Source organism: Pteronotus mesoamericanus, unplaced genomic scaffold, assembly GCF_021234165.1.
Source record: "Pteronotus mesoamericanus isolate MK-2021 breed Mesoamerican mustached bat unplaced genomic scaffold, CSHL_Meso_final scaffold_36, whole genome shotgun sequence".
Taxonomy (NCBI): Eukaryota; Metazoa; Chordata; class Mammalia; order Chiroptera; family Mormoopidae; genus Pteronotus; species Pteronotus mesoamericanus.
In genome coordinates, this window is record NW_026555313.1 from 22,469,331 (window position 1) to 22,487,260 (window position 17,930).

General features: G+C 49.3%; 1 protein-coding gene across 2 annotated transcripts in view; it reads right to left on the minus strand.

Annotated features, from left to right (window-relative positions):
- The window catches only part of FXYD6 (FXYD domain containing ion transport regulator 6), a 29,671-nt gene extending 11,750 nt beyond the window's left edge, over positions 1-17,921 (minus strand). Inside the window, exon 1 of one of the 2 annotated variants that reach the window (XM_054592329.1) lies at positions 17,808-17,921. The gene's annotated coding sequence lies outside the window, so the exon portion shown is untranslated. Of the gene's footprint in view, positions 1-17,412; positions 17,496-17,807 lie in introns of those variants that run through there. The other variant, XM_054592330.1, reaches the window with a different exon arrangement.
- Between the last annotated feature and the right edge of the window lie 9 nt (positions 17,922-17,930).

The window sequence follows — 17,930 nt, forward strand, 5'->3', positions numbered from 1 at the left end:
CGATACCCTTATCTCTGACTTCCAGCCTCTTGAACTGCAAGAAATAAATTTCTGTTGTTTATAAGCCACCTAGTCTATGGTACTCTGTAGCCTGAATTTAGTCAGTATCCAATGTACCAAAGACTAAAAGAAATCTACAGTTAAAAGATATAATAGATATTAGGTATAACACCCTTCCTGAAAAATACAAATCACCTCCTTCCTGATATACGTGCTATTATTGTACAGATGTAGTAGCCAGCCTACAAGATAGTCCTTAATACGTCCTCGTATTTATACACCAGGTACCTTGTATAGTCCCTTCACAGGAGTTAGCCGGTATGACCAAAAAAGCCTGCTACAAACTAAGGCCTGCCCCAAAGCCTGTCACTGAGTGTGGGAGCAGATCCTGCCGCTTTCACACGGTAGCCACCTTGGCTGACAGCCTGACTGCCATCTCATTAAAGACCCTGAGCAGAATCACCCAACTCCCTGACTCCTCACCCTCGGAAACTGTGGGAGGTAATAAATGTTTGTTGTTGTAAACCACTGGGTTTGGGGGTAATTTGTTATGCAGCGATAGAAAACTAATACAACATATCTCCGAACTGACTTGCTCAGGATCCTTTTTGAATCTCATTCAGCCTTCAGGCCAGGTTCCTTATTCCCAAAGGATATCTTTTAGAATTTTCTTTAATGAAGATCTATTAGTTATAACCTCAGTTTTTATCTGAAAATGTTTTCATTTCACCCTTGTGATGGACAGACTGTAAGGTGATCCCCAACAATTCTATCCTTCGAGTATTCAAGCCTTTGGTTGTAAACCCCTCCCCTTGATGGGAGCAGGAGCTGGGACTTGCTTCTAACAAAAAGAATATGACAAAGGGAATGGGCTGTCACTCACATGATGGTGGTGTTATATAAGACTCACTCTTGGCCCTGGCCGGGTAGCCAGGCATCGTCCCAAAGAGCAAAGGTTGTGGGTTCAATCCCAGGTCAGGGCTCATACAAGAATTAATGAGTACATCAAAAAGCAGAAAAACAAATGGGTGGATCTGAGGTGACAGGTGGAAGGACAAATAGACCAGGCTTCCCACAGTGGCTCCCTGACACCTCTGGCCATGAGGGGGGCTATTAGGTGAGTGGGGGTCCCTCCTGGGAGTAGAAAAGACGCATGTCAAGGGTTCCAGACCGTTAGTCCCTGTGGTGCCTTCCTCTCAATTACCACCCCCGCCTCCAGTCACCCCCATAGATGCTCAGGTTCCAGTCAATCCCACGCCATATTCTGAATTCCTAGAAAGTGCCATACTATTCTGAGTTCTGTAAGGGATCAATAGAACGAGATAAAGCCTCAGCTTTCAAGAAAAGGCAGGGTTTAGGAGCGAAGGGCTCTGATATATCAGCAAATACAAAGAGAGTTTCACAAGCACTAGAGATGACATGCAAGGGGAGCTCACCAGGGCAAGGAAACAGGAGCAGGGAATACAACAGGGAACCTAGTACAGCCCATGGAGGAGCTGACATTTCAGCCGAACCTTGAAAGTAGGATGGGATTTTGATGAAGAGCGGTAAGAGGAGAGAAAAGGAAGGGCATTTTAGCAGAGAAAACAGCACAAGCAAAGGCAGTAAGAAGAGAAAGTCGAAAGGAGGGTTAACAAAAGTGTTCAGTTCAAGTTCAGCTCAAGTTGAACCTCTAGGCTTTTCATCTGACAGTGGCTGCCTAACGTGATTTCCTTATAATTTTGAATGAAGTCCAGCAGGAGAAAGGGCCTTTACCCATTAGTAATGCCTGCACAACACAAGAGGGGGCTGTGACAATAGTCTGCCAAATATTTGCCACTTCTTATGAAACAACGAATAATCCAGTTGAGTAAACCATGAGGGGGTGGGTGGCGAGAATTTTGATAAGACAGCTGGAGTCAGATTATGGAGAATCTTGAAGGCCATGCTAAAGAATAAAGACCTGTCTTTGTATTCTAAAGAAAAAAATTCTGATCAGGTTACTGTGTGCTGAGAGAAATATTGTTATAGATATGGAAAGCAACCAACCCCCTCCTCCTTCATGCTGCTGCTCAGACCTGGGCTACACCAGCCGCACCTGAGCACAGGCCTCCTCAGGGTGCCCCTTGGCCCCTATACCCATTTGTTAAAATGTCATTGGTACCACGAGCATTGACCCTAAGTCAAGTAGCCAAGTACAGAGCCTTTGAAGGGACATAAGATGCCTTTCTCTTACTGCTGCACCAAGAAACTCTATCTGGGCCTCCACTCCCTCCCACACAGCCCTTCCAAGTTACCACACATTCCTTTCTCCCAGAAAAGGAAGCTGGGCTGCCTGGGGCTGGCTGGGGGAGGGTGGCAAAGGGTCAGGTCAAGAAGTGGTAGAAGTGATAAATCTTGTTTTCGGAAGAAAGAAGGGCAGGATTCTGGGAAGAGGGAAAAACAAAGTAGATTTAAGTAGAGCTGGGAAAAAGAGGGTTCAGGAACATTACATTCCCTTCAGTGTGCATGTCTAGGGAAGGCCCGCATTCTGAGGCCCAGGACCCCTGCCTGGGATGCCTGAGGGCCAGGCTCCCTGGGACGGGCTCTGGAACCTCCTTACTCTACCCCTTCCCAACTCTTGAAACTCTAGAGCATTTAGACCATCCTCCTCATCTCAAAAAGGGGACCAGAGACATTTTGCTTCCTTTACATCCTCTTATGAGAAATGTTTCCACTTTTCTTATCCTTCCCACGTTCTTGTTCACTTCTGCATTGGTAAACTGCTGACATTTTGGGTGGCAGCAGCACTTCCATGTTAATTTTCCTCCCTGATCTTCCTGCCTTTGGCGCGGCTGCTTTCTGCACATGCAAAAGAAAGCAATCAGAAGAGTTTCTCCAGCAATTATCCTTCTGTACTGAGTCACATAATTTCACATAATTGCTGGGTAAAAGCTGCTTGGAAAGAGAAGCCACTAGCTGATGATATAGTAACATGCTATATTATTTTTGATTCTATGCAGCAGTGAGGTAGATCAGAATACCCAGTTCTATTGTGAAAAATAACTCAGAAACAACCACCCTTTAAAATGCAACGGATCTAAATTACAGGGGAATTTGATTATCTCACCCTCAGCCCTCCATCCCTCAGCCCCCAAAGCCTCACTCCCCTGCCCTTGCATCCACCTGCTTGCTTCTCTTCAGGGTTAGCCCACTGAAAATACACCCAAGGGGCTCATCAAGGCCTGGATCCTGGCAGGATTCCCAAAGAAAGGCGAAGTCCCTCGCTCCAGAGAGGACATGCCCGAAGCGACCCTTTCTGGCCCTTTTATGGGGTCACAGAATGCCCGAGCCCCATTTTTTAGGCCATCTGGTTACCCTAGACTATTACCCTATGCCAGGGAAGATGACTTAGCTTCTGATGTATCTTTGCCAAAGGAAGCCGGTGAAAAGGAAATTCCACTGTGTATAAATAGTATATAACCAAGATGTAAGGTTTACCAGGTGGACTTAGAATCTCAGAATACCAGAGTTAGAAAGACTGAGATGAAAGCTCTTCCTATCTACTTAAGGAGACTAAGGCACCAACAGTGAAATGATGTAGCCAGTTCATCCAGCTAGTCAGGTGCAGAGCCAGGCTCAGGACCCATGCCTCCAACTGCTGCCTGCTGCTCTGGTGCGCTGGGATTGGCAGGTGGGCAGGCCAGGGTCGGAGGGGCAGCGGGGAAGGCTGAGCCACGCCCGAGTACTCGGGCAGCCCGGCAAGGCACCTACAGAAATGAAGGTGACCAGGGCAATAGGAGAGGGCAGAAGAGAAGCACCTGACAGGTTCCTTTGGCTCTGCATTAGAAGACTGCCTTTGCTTGAAGGCGTCAGGGGACAGTGGTGGGATTATGTCTAAAAAGGTCCTCATTCTCAAGAGGGGGCACAGGGATGATCAGAAAGTCCTTTCCGATCATCCTGGCTGCGCTGTGTGGGTGAGTGTGGTGCAGGTGACTGCTACTCTAGCGTAGATCTGAACAGCCTAAGGCTAGGCTAAGGACTGAAAACAGAGATGGTCCAGGACTTAAAATTACCATGGACAAATTGCTCTGATTTACTGGCAGAGGTGGATTATATAAAGATATTTTAAGACATTAGTCTTACTGTTTGGGAGGAAAAGAGGGGGAGAGTAGTCTGATCTAAGTGTGTTAGCAAGGCCTGTTGGGAGACAGGGACTGGCCCCTGCAGCCGTGTGAGGGCCCGAGCCTGGGGGCTGTTGGAAGCAGTGCGTGCAACCTGAGTGCGCCATCAGCTCTCTCCTGCTCCTGCTAATGAATGGAGCTACGCAAGTGGTCAACAGAGACCAGCAGGTAACGCCCAACCTGTGGCTATGGAAGGTGTTTTACTTTCATAAGAATGTAGACATCATAATGCCTGAGTGCTGGAACAGCTGGAATGTTCTTGATATTCACTGGCACCCCTTCAACCTCCAATGTCTTCCCATCCCCTACCTGTGCTGCAGCACCCAGGTGTCCCTGGCACGCACACACAGCCGAACCTTCCTCTCTAAACTGCTCATCACCTTCCTGCTTCCCATCGTAGATGCTTTGGGGTTTTATGTACCAGAGTAAAAAGAAAGCAAAGAACAAAAGGACAGTCATTCTCTACTTGACAGCTCTGTGTCCAGAAGAGCTCCACAGGCAGCTTTCTGGGGTCCTCCCCAGCTGAGCCCAGTACTTCTCCCTTCTCCTCTGTATCAGGGCTGCTTTCAGGGATGGGATGTGTTCTCCCTTCACCTCAAGTCCCATGTGACCAGTGGCCTGGAAATAGTTAAGGACCACACGAAGGTCAAATCCCCAAATGTGTGCCCTTAAACACCTTGACCTTGACATTCCCCAGCCACAGTGACCGAGAGCCATAACCAAGTTTCATCTGTTTTTGTAAAATGAAGGGTGGATTCTTCTTCCTCTTTGGCTCCTTCTGGGAGGCTGCTCAGAACTCCCTTTCCTCATGGAGCTGCAATGCAGGTCAGTGAGCCCCCAAGCCCAGGCCCATGCACACAAGGCAGGGCGCTCCAGAACCAATGGCTGGAGAACATCAGCCTCCCAGAGAGGGACGGTCAGGGCTGGAGCTCCTCGCAGCGACACAAAGCCCAGTCCCACACACACTGCACGCTTTCTGGGGCAGCAGCCTTGACCGGAGTGTGGAAGGGAAGGTGCAGGAAAAGACTGGCGAGTCTTCTAGAGGGCACAGAATAGTGAGTTTGACAGTGGGAATAAGCCAGCTGCTGGAGATTGGGAGTTTGAAGGTGTGGGTAGGGGGGCAGGGGTTGGCCTGAAGCATAGGAGTCCTTCTATGGACTCCATGGAAAGAAATGAGAGGAAGTGAAAATTCTAAGATGGGAAGCCTATACAGGGGGACCAGTCTAGGGGTCTGGATTGGACATCTGAGGTAATAATAATCATCATGACAAACAACACAGGTCAGGCAGTGTTCTTACTACTTTAAATATTTATGCTCATTTGATCTTTAAACATAGCCTACAAAGTATGTGTTCCCATCAAACCCACTTACAGGGAAGGAAACTGAGGTCACCTAGTGAGTAAAAGCTGGATTCCAAACTTCAACCCAGCTCAATCTGCCTCCCTGCTCGTAAAGAAAGGGTAGTCTTCCTGTTGTGAGCTCTTAATTCCAGGCCCTGGTCCCCTCATCCCCCAGGAGGGCCATGATGGGTCACCTGCACTGTGGCTCCCCAGCGGGGCGCACCTCCCAGGCTGCTGCCACCCTGTTTCTTGCTCCTACCGCAGTCCAGCAGGCTGAGGCTGCAGGGCTCAGACACCTAAGGAAGTCAAATCAGGAAGTCAAAGAGGGCCATGGTGACGGGGGCGTGTGCCTCGGGGTGAACACTTACGCACCAAGCTCCCCACGATCTCTAGCTCCACACAAATTCACGAGAAAGATCGCAGAATACACAGTAACTGCCAGCTCACCCAGAGAGAGTTTATATTTCCTTGTTGGATAGAGAGCTGCTTACTCAGAAGGGCGATTTGCTTGTTTGGTTTAAACAATTACAAAACTGTGCAGCTGATGGGGGAGGGGTGGTTAGTGAGAGCATGGGGTGGGGGCAGTAGGGGATAGGCCAATTCATTCCCCTGTCTATGTTCCTATTATAAAGGTTATTATAAAGGTCAAATGAGATAATTTGTGGGAAGGTTCTTCGTATACTGTAAAGCACCGTGATAATACCACCTAACATTCATTAAGCATTCATGTCAAGTACATTTAATCCTTACAGCAGTTCTAGGAAGGGACTATGATTACGATCATCCCCATTATACAGAGAAACCAAGAGAGAAACCAAGGCCAGGAAGGTTAAGAAACTTGCCTAAGTCCAGAGCCAGAAAGTGGTAGAGCCTAGATTAGGACCCAAACAGCCTAGATCCGGAGTCCTTCCTCTGAACCACTTTGCTATCCTGCCTCTACGCAGAGTGCCTTAGCATACCTGAGCAGGGTACTCTACCTCTCAGAGCCTTTCTTCTCAAACAGTAAGATGGGAATAATAATATGTACTTCAGCAGCTATGACGGTTAGATGAAACAGCCTTTGTTCATGGGCAATTCTTTGTCTGTCCATACCCATCCCTTCTAAGAAGGGTATCTGCTTTTGGAGGGGAGATGGCTTTTCCCCACTCCAACCCTGTAGGTCCACTGGGGGCTGCCAATCGCAGCCCCTCCCTTGCAGCTAACGGGAATGGGTATGGCATTCAGTGCTCCCCTGGGGCGGTCATATTGGAACCAAAGGAGCAAGGCTGAAAGCAGCCCAGCTGTGAAATATGGGGAAGGGGAGAAGTCAGAAGGGCTGACAGGAGGGGAACTGAGAGAAGGAACAGGAATAGAGTCCTGGCTGGGTGTACTGCTGGCCCGTTGTCCCAAACCAGCACTGCACGGTCCGTCCTGCTGCTTGTCTCTGTGAACGGAGAATCCCTGCCTTGCCTAAACTAGGTGGAGTTCAGTTTCTGTAATTTGCAATGAAAAGGGATAGCTACCACGTCAGGGTTGAGCACTGCGCCCAGCGAACGACAAGGCTCTTTAAGCATCAACTATTAATGTTATTACTGCCCTCATCCCCAAACTCTTTCCTCAGCTTATTCTTCAATTTCTACCTTCTCTTTGGAAATGGGAAAGAGAAACAAAGAACAGAGCAGGAAAAGGGCCCCAGTCCCCTCCCCTGACTCCCTTCCTTCCTCCTTTAGTTGTTCTCTAACCACAGGAAGGCCCCTGATTTCCTGACATTGGGCTGAAAGGAGCTAGGCCCCCAGCAGACAAACAAACAGGGCTTGACAGACTCAAAAGGCTCCCCAGCCACGGCCTTCTCCTGCCTCAAGAAAAGCAGCCTGCGTCATCCAGGGCCACAGGCAGGTGGCGTAGAAAACCTCGCCTTACTGAGTCTGCCAGAGACCGTGACACATGTTCCAGGCCAACACTGAGGGTGCCCTCCCCACACCCAGAGACACGGAGGCAAGATAAACAGAGATGGCAGGAGACAGCAGGAGAGGGAAGGAATCCCAGAAGAAGAGAAACCACATAGGGAGGTGCTCAAAGACAAGTGTGAGAGGTTGCAAGACGGAACAGAGGCTGGCTACAGGCAGCACCCCTGGCAGAAACTGAGAAAAGGAGAAAAGGCAGGACATGGGTGGCAAAGCCAGGAGAGGTGGAGCTGCTGAGAGAAGAGAAAATGTACCCTGGCAAAAACATCAAACAGCCTCTGTGCTATCATCCCCACAAGACCTTAGTTGGGCCTACATCCTTTGCTGTCTCAGTTGCCTCTGCCATGCCCCCTGGGAGCCCTGGTCACAGCCAAGAGCAGAGAAGGGGAAATGCACCAGGGTCTAGTATAGAAAAAAAAGCCACCAGACTGCTGCCCTTCCTGGGAGCAGCATCTCCCACCCTCCCAGGCTGCAGGGCAACTGTCCAGTGGAAGACGAAAAGGTTCCCGCTGTCCAGGCAGCCTGCTGGACAGGAGCAGAAGCCCAAAGCCTAGTCCTGGAGGGCTCCGGGCACCCCACCCCTCTGGCCAGCATGCTGCCCAGTCTTTCTCCTAACCCAAAGCGCTTGCAGGAGAAGCCACAGCCTCCCACAAGGGTCCTTTCAGTGTGACTTTCTAGGACAGTGGGCCCAGAGAAGCACAGGCAGGGTCAAGAGGACTTCTGCAAAACTGGGATACTATGCCAAGGGTGGCCCTGGCCCTCCTGCCTCCTTAGATTTAGGGGAGGTCAGGGCAGAATATATCAGGACAGAGGCTTGTCCTTCAGCCCTGGACCCTCACATGTATGTGTGGCTGTCATAAGAGAAAGGGGGAGCAACTGGGTTTTGTCTGTTCCACATCCCACCCTGCTCCTCTTCCCTGAAGGGAATGACTGATGACAGTGATAATGACATCTACCAAATATGTGGAAGACACTTCACTTACCAGACAACTTCACAAGCATGAACTCAAAGGACCACAAGGACAGGCGATGATGGGTATCACTGCCATTTCACAGATTAGAAAAAGTAAAGCTCAGAGTTATGTCACTTGCCCAAGGTCCCCCAAGGTCCCACAGCTAACAATGGCATGGCTGCCATCAGCTCCTAATTCTATGGATACCAAATGCTATGCTCTTTCCACTCTTTCTTTCTTGCTGCCTCCCTGGTAAATGTGGCAATGTGTGGGAATTAAGGGAAATGAAAATGCTGACCTCGCTCAAGACTCAGCTGGCCTCTTCGGATGGGAGGGTTATTACCCAGGCCAGGGAAGAGGAATCAGGGTGAGAATAACCCAAACAAAGTTAAATAGCTTTACTGAACTTCAGCATGCATTATGACATTTTCTTTCTCAGTTTCTTGCACAACTCTGCTCTGTCACTATGACTGATGTTAGGGTAAGAATGCGAGCCTGGAGCCCCTTGGGAGGAGGGAGGAAGACCAGCCTATCCGTCAGCCATTGCTGGACCCCAGCGGCCCACAGTTCCGCCCCATTCCTCCCAGCTGAGCCTCAGCACCAGCACGCACTCTCGTCTGCCTCCTCAGCCTCTGCCCACTTCACAGCAGCTGCTGGAATTTCCGCTGCCCTCGGCTCAGTGGAACATCAGTGCATTTATGTCAGAAGCCGGAGAGTGTCCCAGATCAGTTGTAGGCGATCCTGTCCACTGGAACTCGGCCTACAGGGGATGCCAACAGAGCTACTTGCCCAGCAACCGGCAGCCTTTCCAAATGGGCTGGCAAGGCACAGATCCCCGTTTTTTGCTGATATGGCTCAGAATCAGATTAGGGTGTAGAACTGAAGAAAAGACCACCCCTACTCAAAAATACATTTAGCCCTGGCTGGTGTGGCTCATGGGATTGAGCACCGGCCTGTGAAGCAAAGAGTTGCTGGTTCAATTCCCAGTCAGGGCACATGCTTGGGTTGGAGGCCAGGCCCCCAGTAGGGGGGCGCATGAGAGGCAATCACACATCGATGTTTCTCTCCCTTTCTCCGTCCCTTCCCTTCCGTCTAAAAATAAAATAAAAATTAAAATGGGTGTGTGTGTGTGTGTGTATCCATACCCATGATATTCTCCCAAGGAGAGATTTTTATATTTCACCAAATGCTTCTTTTAAAAGGTAAAATACTTCCAATCTCGACAGTCATTTTTATCTTGGACCAAGTTATTTTAATCAGATTGCTTTCCAAACAGCTGAGATCTGCCTGCGCTTAGGTAGAGAAATTGGTGGGAAACAAGAGGGACATTTTGGAACAAGATGTAATTTTGGAAAAAAATGGCACCATTATTTTTCCAGTAACTGAATTAACAAACATTTATTAATGGCCTACTGTTGTCCAGGAACTTGGCTCATCAAGGAACTTGGAGGGTGTTCCAATAGCACTGTCCCTGCCCCATGGAGCTGACGGTCTCACCAAGGGAGTGCTGGTTAGCAAACTGATATGCTTGTCTCGAGGACTGGAAAAAACATAACTTCCATCACACGGACCTGGAATCGTGCTGGAGGGGGCACTGAGAGAGACTGAAAACCCAGACCTTTCAACACAACAGTGATAAAATGACACTAACAGTTCTCTTGATGTGACGTGATAAAAATTGCACTTTACCTTTGAGATCTTTGTTCCCCAAACCCATAAGCTCAGTCTAATCAGAGAAACAGAGCGGACAAATCCCAGGCGGGGGAACTTACAATGTACCTGACTAGTCCTTCTCAAAACTGCATGGTCAAAAAAGAAAAGAAAAGAAAAGAAAAAGTAAGAAAGAAAGAAAGAAAAAGAAAAGAAAAAGCCTGTCTGAGAAACTGTCCCAGCCAAGAGGAACCTAAGGGGACATGACGACTAAGGCTAGGTGGTAGCCTCGACGGAATGTGGTGTCCTGGACCAGAAAAGGGACATTTGGTAAAAACTAAGGAAATGAGAATAAACTTTGGACTTTAGTTAATAACAATGTGTCAATATTGGTTCATTATTGGTGTAAAAGATAATGTAAATGAAGACACTTCCAAATGGAGTTGGAGCTGCCACCCCAGAGGAACTGCCTTGCACGTCTTACTCCTCGCACTTTCGGAATGTTTAGACTGGGCAAGGCAACCCTTCCCCTGGACCAAAGCAGCACTGTATTCCAAACAACTGTTTGCAAAGCTAACAGGAAAGCAGACCTTCTGACTGTCATACTGAAAATTAAAGACATTCTTCAGGGTCAGCACCACTGGGTATAGCCTAAAGAATAACTAGCTTATCTGCACCTATAGAAAGTCCTTCCTTCTATTCCATGCAGTTATTCCCCCTCCATTTCTGATTAAAAAACCTTGCCTTCACCCCCTAATTGGAACACTGGGTTTCTGCCTGAATCAGTGCTTCTCAAATAGCTATTCTTTTGGATCTCAAATAAAAGCTTGTTTGACCTTTTATTTTTTAGGTCAACATTCGTAACAAATGTACCAGACTTATGTCAGATATTAATAATAGAGAAAACTGTGTGTGTTTTGGGGGGGGGCGTATACTGGACCTCTGTACTCTCTGCTCATTTTTTTGTAAGTCTAAATTGTTTTTAAAAGGGCTATTAAAATAATTAAAAATTTTAAATTCAGTTTAAAACAAAAACAGTCCCCCAACCTCATCCCATCACCTCTCTGGAAAGCAGTATGAAGCCCTGTGCCCTGTTCACATTGCCTGATGCTTCTGTGGTTCAGGAGCACAGAGCCAAAGCCAGCAAAGGCTTTTAAAGCTGCCTTTTAAAACAAGTGCTTTGAGTCCAAACACAGGACACAGATGAATCTTTGCCCTCCAGAGAAAATGCAACTTGTTCCCTAGATTTCCATTTTAAGTGCCCATCAAATAAACAATTGAACGTCAATTATTCTGTTTAATAGACTCACTTAAAATGATTGGCCCCTTACAAAGTTCTAGAGAGGAACTAATGAACCAACAAGGCTCAACGCCTGAGACTGAGGAGAGAGTAGAGAGCAGTGACAGTCTAGTGGGCTAAGGACCCCTGGCTGAATTCCCCTCACTTCCCTGGCGGCTGCTAGACAGCGCGGAAGGAGGGCAGGGTGCCTCTGGCCCAGATCTTCACTGCTTGACAACTCCCACAGTGGCCGCTTCCCATTGAGCCCTGCCCCACTGCTGGGCCTGCCCTACTACCCTTCCTTCATGAAGGCGGGCACCCTGGGCCCACAGGTCCCCATGACTCAAAGCTGTTTCTTTAGAGCCCAAAATCCACCCAACCTGGCTGCCCAGGGGGAGTAGGAGGGACAAAACTCCTTTGTTACAAAGCAGAGGACTTATTATTTTAACCCGGAGGCACCCTTACCTTTGATATGAAATGACTGCACAGGAAGAGAAACAGTCAGAGGAAGAAAATAACTGACCATGAAAAGAAATCAGTCCCCTTCCTCAGAAAAGGAAACACAGAATTTAAAGATTCTTAAAGACAAATCACAAACACAGGCCTGGTTTCTAGAAGTCTCTCTGGAGACCTCAAGGTAGAGTGGGCACAGTGCCTTGCTGCCACCCCACCACCACTGCCAACATCTCAGCCATTACCCTGTGGGCTTCTCCTAACAGCCCTCAGAGGCAAGAGCAAGAGCAATGCTGTGTGGCCCACTCCGGCACAGGCCAGTAACACAAGCTGTCCAGAATGAGTCAGGGAGCAGGCACAGCAGCCCCGGCCCTGCCCCCAAGGGGCTCTCAGTTCAGGTCCAGGGAGTCTGGTTGGCAGACAGCATTGCACAGAAGCCCCAGGCCAGGGCCCACAGGCTGGGCGGGCGTGAGCAAGTCAGGCCAGCGATGGGATCACCTCCTCCACGTATCTGCTAACAAAGAACCATTCAAGAGAGGCCAGACAAGCAGTCCCAGGGGAAGAAACAGAAACTCGGAGGCACTGCCAGGCCAGAGGACCAGGGGCAAGGCCCACCCACCCTACCCACAGCCACACCACACTGACCTGGTGACTTGGCCGGCCCCTTATACAATCTCTGCCCAACAGCCCACCTCCTTGAAGTCACAGCTTGGACCTCTGGGTGTGAGCCTGCCGAGTACTTTGCAAAATATCCACATTGCCTTGTCTGGAGGTTTGTGTGGCATAGGGATAAACCCTGACCCTTAAGTCCACACACAGTCGCAGATGAATCTTTGCCCTCCAGAGAAAATGCAACCTGTTCCCTAGAGTTCTCTGCATACCTGGAAATCTGTCCTACTTCTGGGTGATAAGGGTAGGTACATACGTGCACAGAGGGTTTGCCTGACCTTGTTTATCTTTGCTTCAGGAGACATATCATCTCCTTCTTCCTGACACATGCCCTCATTTCCCCTATTCCCACAGAACCAAGACCCACATCTCTTTCCACATAACTGCCATCACTAGTGTGTGTGTCTCCCCCATCTGACTATGAACTTCTTGGGGGCACAGTCACATTGTAGGCATGTCTCAATCTCCAGAACTTAACATAGTAGCTGCTCAATAAATGTTGATGACTGACTGACCGGGTGTTTCAGTATCCTTATATCTTTAAGTTATAATCCAGTCTAAACTCAGAACAACCTAAGGATCTGTATGGCATGTCTAAGGAATTTTAAAACTTTCTCAGTGCCCCCCCCCCAACTTCCTCATGTCTGCTCTCTAGGTCTCAGTCAAATCCCAGTCACCAAAATACTATGATGAATCAGCTACCTCCAGTGACCTTAGCTCTTAAGGATCTCAGACCTAAGATGGAGTCAAATTCTTAGTTTTAGGCTCTACCAAAGGAACCGGGTATGGGGATGAAGGAATCTACACCTTGGGAATGTGTGGTTTGCACCTGGGTATTAGTGACCAGCAGAAGACAATTTTGAAGGACAAGTGGGCTTTCAAAACCTCCTGGTGAGTGAGGACTTTTTCCTGCCCATGCCTAGCTCACACAGGCTCATTGGGCTTTCTCCATGTGTCTGACACCAAACCAGGCACTGTCTAGGGGATAAACTGAGTCTGCAGTTGAAGAGGTAAGTGGGGGTGGAGGGGAGAAGGCGTGGACATAAGTAACTAAAATGAAAGTACAGTGGGCTGTAGAGCATTCAGTGGTACAGGGAATAGGTAAGCATGTCTGTTTCCCAGGAATTCGGAAAAGCTCTTTGAAAGGGTGAGCAGTTGAGAGGTGTCTCAAAGAATGATAAAGCAACAACAAAATGTCATTCTGATAATAATGTCACCGCTATTATCATCATCATAGCAGCTAATATCTGAGTATTTGCTATGTGCTAGGCACCACATGAAGCACTTTACATAGTTTACCCTGCTCAACCCTCATGATCATATGACTGATAAGAAAACTGAGGCTTAGAAAAGTTAAGAAAATTAGCAAGCATAAGAACCCAGATTAGAGCCCTGGCTGGTGTGGCTCAGTGGATTGAGTGCTGGCCTGCGAACCAAAGGGTTACCAGTTCGATTCCCAGTGTAGCACACATGCCTGAGTTGCAGGCCAGGTCCCCAGCAGGGGGCACACAAGATGCAACCACACATTGATGTTTCTCTCCCTCTCTTTCGCCCTCCCTTCACCTCTCTAAAAATAAGTAAATAAAATCTTAAAACAACAACAACAACAACAAAAACCCAATACAGGGAATCCTGCAAATTAAAAAAAAAAGAAAAGAAAAAAGAACCCAGATTAGAGCCCAATGCGTGTGTTTCTCTGAAGGCTACCACCCCCTAGTCAGCAGGCTGGAGTGAGAGCCTATTCCAGATAGGACCTGAGCACAGGCAAAGGGGAGAAAATACAGACATGGGATGATCACCAGAGAAGATGTCTAGAGAGTAGCTGCAGCCAGGTTCCAGAGAGCTGGGAGTGCCAGCGCCAGGCACGTGTCCTGATTAAGAGGCAATGGAGAGCCACAGAACTGGACCTGATCAGCAGATCAGTGGGACCTGATTAGCAGATCAGGGGGAAAATGGGTTGGGATTTAGCAAATGGAAATGAAGGTCCATCACAATGGTCTGGGTGACAGGCTGCAGCTGGGTGAGGTGAGAGGGTGTGTGAGAACCTGTGAGCAACTGCCTATCTACGTGTTAGGTCTGCTAGATTATGTACATGTTTGAAAGGGAAAGTGTATGAACTGTGAGTGTGCGGGGCCTTCCTGTTGAAGAAGGTCGCAGAGCCTTCCCAGTGGGAGGTAGGGTCAGGTAAGCAGCAGGAGAGAGGAAGGGATATGACAAATCAATTGGTCTACCTAAGGAGGAGCGTTCTGGTGAATGAGAAACCATCATTTCACAGCTCTGTGGGCCCCAAGAAGCCCGCAGAGCCTCACACATCAGAGGAATTCAATTGACATTTGTTAAAATAATTTAAGAATGAATGTAAGATCTTGGTCTCAGGTCTCTTCTGAAGCCTGACTTTGCCCTTCAGCATGTGTGTGTGGGTGGGGGCAGTCACTGTCATTCCAACTAGACCCTCTCTTATCCCTGGTCCCCTCCATCCCTGATAACATATTCTGAGCTGGAGCAGCCATACTCCCAGAGCCCCAGCCCTCTTCCTGGGCCCTCTTCTCCCTCACACATCTTTCTAGCAGACTCCAAGCTGACTTCATACTTTCTCAGGTCAGGTTCTCCCCTACTCCTTCCTATTTCAAAGCAAAGATGCTGCCAAATTGGTCCCAAGCTTTTGTCTGAGCTGAAAATTTACTGCTTCTCATCAGGAGCAGAGAGAACTGACCAACTCTCCCTGTTCCACTCTCTAGCTGGCCAAGGGCTCTCCCTCCAGAGGATTTCACAGACCCACCCGGGATGTCCCTGAATCTCATCCTCTCCAGAGGATGCTTCATCCGAGACTCTGCTCAGTCCCAGTTTTCATCCTGGCAGAAAAGATCAAGTAGACCAGTGTCTAGGAGGGCCCGGCTCCCATGGCCGAAAAGAAAACTTGGTCTCAGTTTCTTGGGTGCCTCCTCTCCTATTGGGTGTAAGGGGAGCCTTTCTCTGGTGTAAACAGAGATCAGCTCCTTTCCTGCTTAGCTGTAACCCTGTTTTATGAAATAATTATTACATTTCAGCACCTAGAAAGAAAAGGGATCTCTTTCAGATCGTATAATCTACAAATATTTAGAGGAAGAAATGCAAATGCCTTTGAAATCATGGAATTTCAACCCCCGTCCCCCGCCGCCAAAACAAGGCAATATTGACAGACATTGCAATAGACAGATGTGGAAATAGAGGTTTAAAATCTTAGAGGCTTTCAGTTGCTTTGGATCAGTCTAAGCCATTCTTGGCTTTCACCAAAACCCAGTTTGCATCCAAGAATATCTGGAATAAATGCACTTACCCTTGGGGCAGAGCCTGGATGAGAACCTGGGTCTATGGCTCGAGGCACATAGCCTGTTTGCTACAGGCTCCCTGCCTCCTGGGGATGGGGCTGTCGCCACTGATTTATTTTCTCCAGAGCACTCGGGCAGGAGCTGGTGAGTGATTTGTTAGACAGTGAGTCCTGGGGGCTGCCTGGCACAGTCTGTCTGCCATCCAGATGGCAGCCACCTAAATACAACAGGGCTGTAGGGCAGGGAAGCGTGTGCTCTGATTTACGGAGGATGTAGGTGGGCTGGCTCTGAGCAGAGACTCCTAGGTCGGTCCAGGAACATCAGGTTTTACTCAGGGGCAGGGCACAGAGAAAGCAAACCGTGAAGAGATTCAAATTCTGGTCTGAGACCCACCCCTTAAGTCTAGCACCTAGGAGAGGGGCTCCCCTTCAGGATGTGGAAGTGCATTTCTCTCAATCTTCCTCTCAGGGTTCCTGGGGAAATGCTTCCTTCTGGGCCTTCTGAACCTTCCCCTATATGCCTTGGCATAGAGCTGATAAGGCAGGAAATGTCTTGTCTTCCAGCTGAAATCTGTATAGAAGTACCGTGCGTGGATGCGCGCGTGAGCATGTGTTGGGGAGGCGATGGTATGGGTTATAGTTTGTGTGTGTGTGAGAGAGCATGCACAATGTGATGGCAGGGTGTATGGGTAGCAATGTGTTGTACTGAGTGCTATATATGGCGTATCTGGTGTGTATGTGATATGATATATGTGTATGAATGGTGGTGTGTGTGTAGTATGGTATATGTACATATATATATTTGGGTGTGTTTGCGATATGTAGTGTGAGGGGGATGAGTGGACTGGGTAAGGGGCCATGTCAGTCTGGGTGGCAGCCAGCTACAGAGGGTCCCCTCCTAGAGAAGCCGCATAACCAGTATCTAGGCAGCCATGTTGGGGGGAAGGGAGGAGATTTGGAGGTGAGGAATGGGCAGAAAAAGGAGGGAGACTGAGAATTAAAAGGGAGTTTCCATGGCAACTACCAGGCAGGTCACATGCAAAAGGCTAAGTTGCAGAAACAGATATACACATTCACAAATACACAATATGAGGGCATCAGGCCCCCAGATTTGGGGTCCTTTCACCAGAACCGACTGCCCACTAACCCACCTCCAAACCTGGAAATCCAGCCCAACCACAGAGCACTACGCCAAGGAGACAAAGGAAATGGAGACAGAGGCCACATGGGTGGGGAGAAGCTTCAGCTGCCTCAGCCCCTCACACCTGGAGGTTGGCAGCAGGGGCCTGGGCAGGCCCATTTCCCCAGCACAGCTGCTCCCTGCCCCACCCCTGGGCGCCTTCTCTACCAGCCACCACTTGTAAGAGCCGGAAGCAAGCGCCAGGAGCTGCGGGCTGCTCTTCCAACTCTCCAAGGAAGCTCAGCGAGACACAATGCGGGAGGTTCTGCCAGGGTCAGCCCTGTTGGGGAAGGGGCTGGGCAGGGGGGAAGGAGGGAACGGGACGGGGGCAGAGTTCTAGAAATCGGTTCTAGATAAACAAGGAGAAAAAAATTGTTGCAGGCGTTCTCATGAATCCCCATGTCCTGGAACCCCAGCCCTTCTTTACCTCCCACACAGGCCCGCCACTCCCCAAACCAGCAAGTTCCATTTTGTATTGCTCGTGTCCACACTCACACCAGCCACCTTCCCACGCTCTGCTCCGGTGTCCACAGCTTCCAAATAGCAAAGGGAAGACTCCCTCTGGACGTAGGGTGGTGCAGCCCTCTCCCCTCCTCAAAACCAGAGCCCCAAGCTCCAGGCAGCAGCAAGCGCTCTTCCAGACACCCGCCTCACCCCGCCGCCACCGCCTGCCTCTCCTCAGAGGCCCCTCTCCCCTTCCGACGCCCCCCTCCTTTTTTACATCCTAGCTCTGCTTCCGCTGCCCAAGCGGCAGGTGTCCGGGAAGACGGCTCACACCCACAAAACAAACAAACCCGGCAGCTTCCCCGGCGCCCGCAATCCATCCCCAACCGAGAGAGACTCTCCCTAGTGGAAAAAGAACCCAATTTGTCGCCTCCGCAGCCGCTTACCTGCACAGCGCGGTCCCCTCCGAGGAGATCCCGGGAGGACGCGCAGAGTCCGGGGGAGCTAGGAGTGGCGGGCGTGGGGCAGGGCGGTGGGAGAGGCTTTCTCTGTTTTCCCGCCTCCCCTCC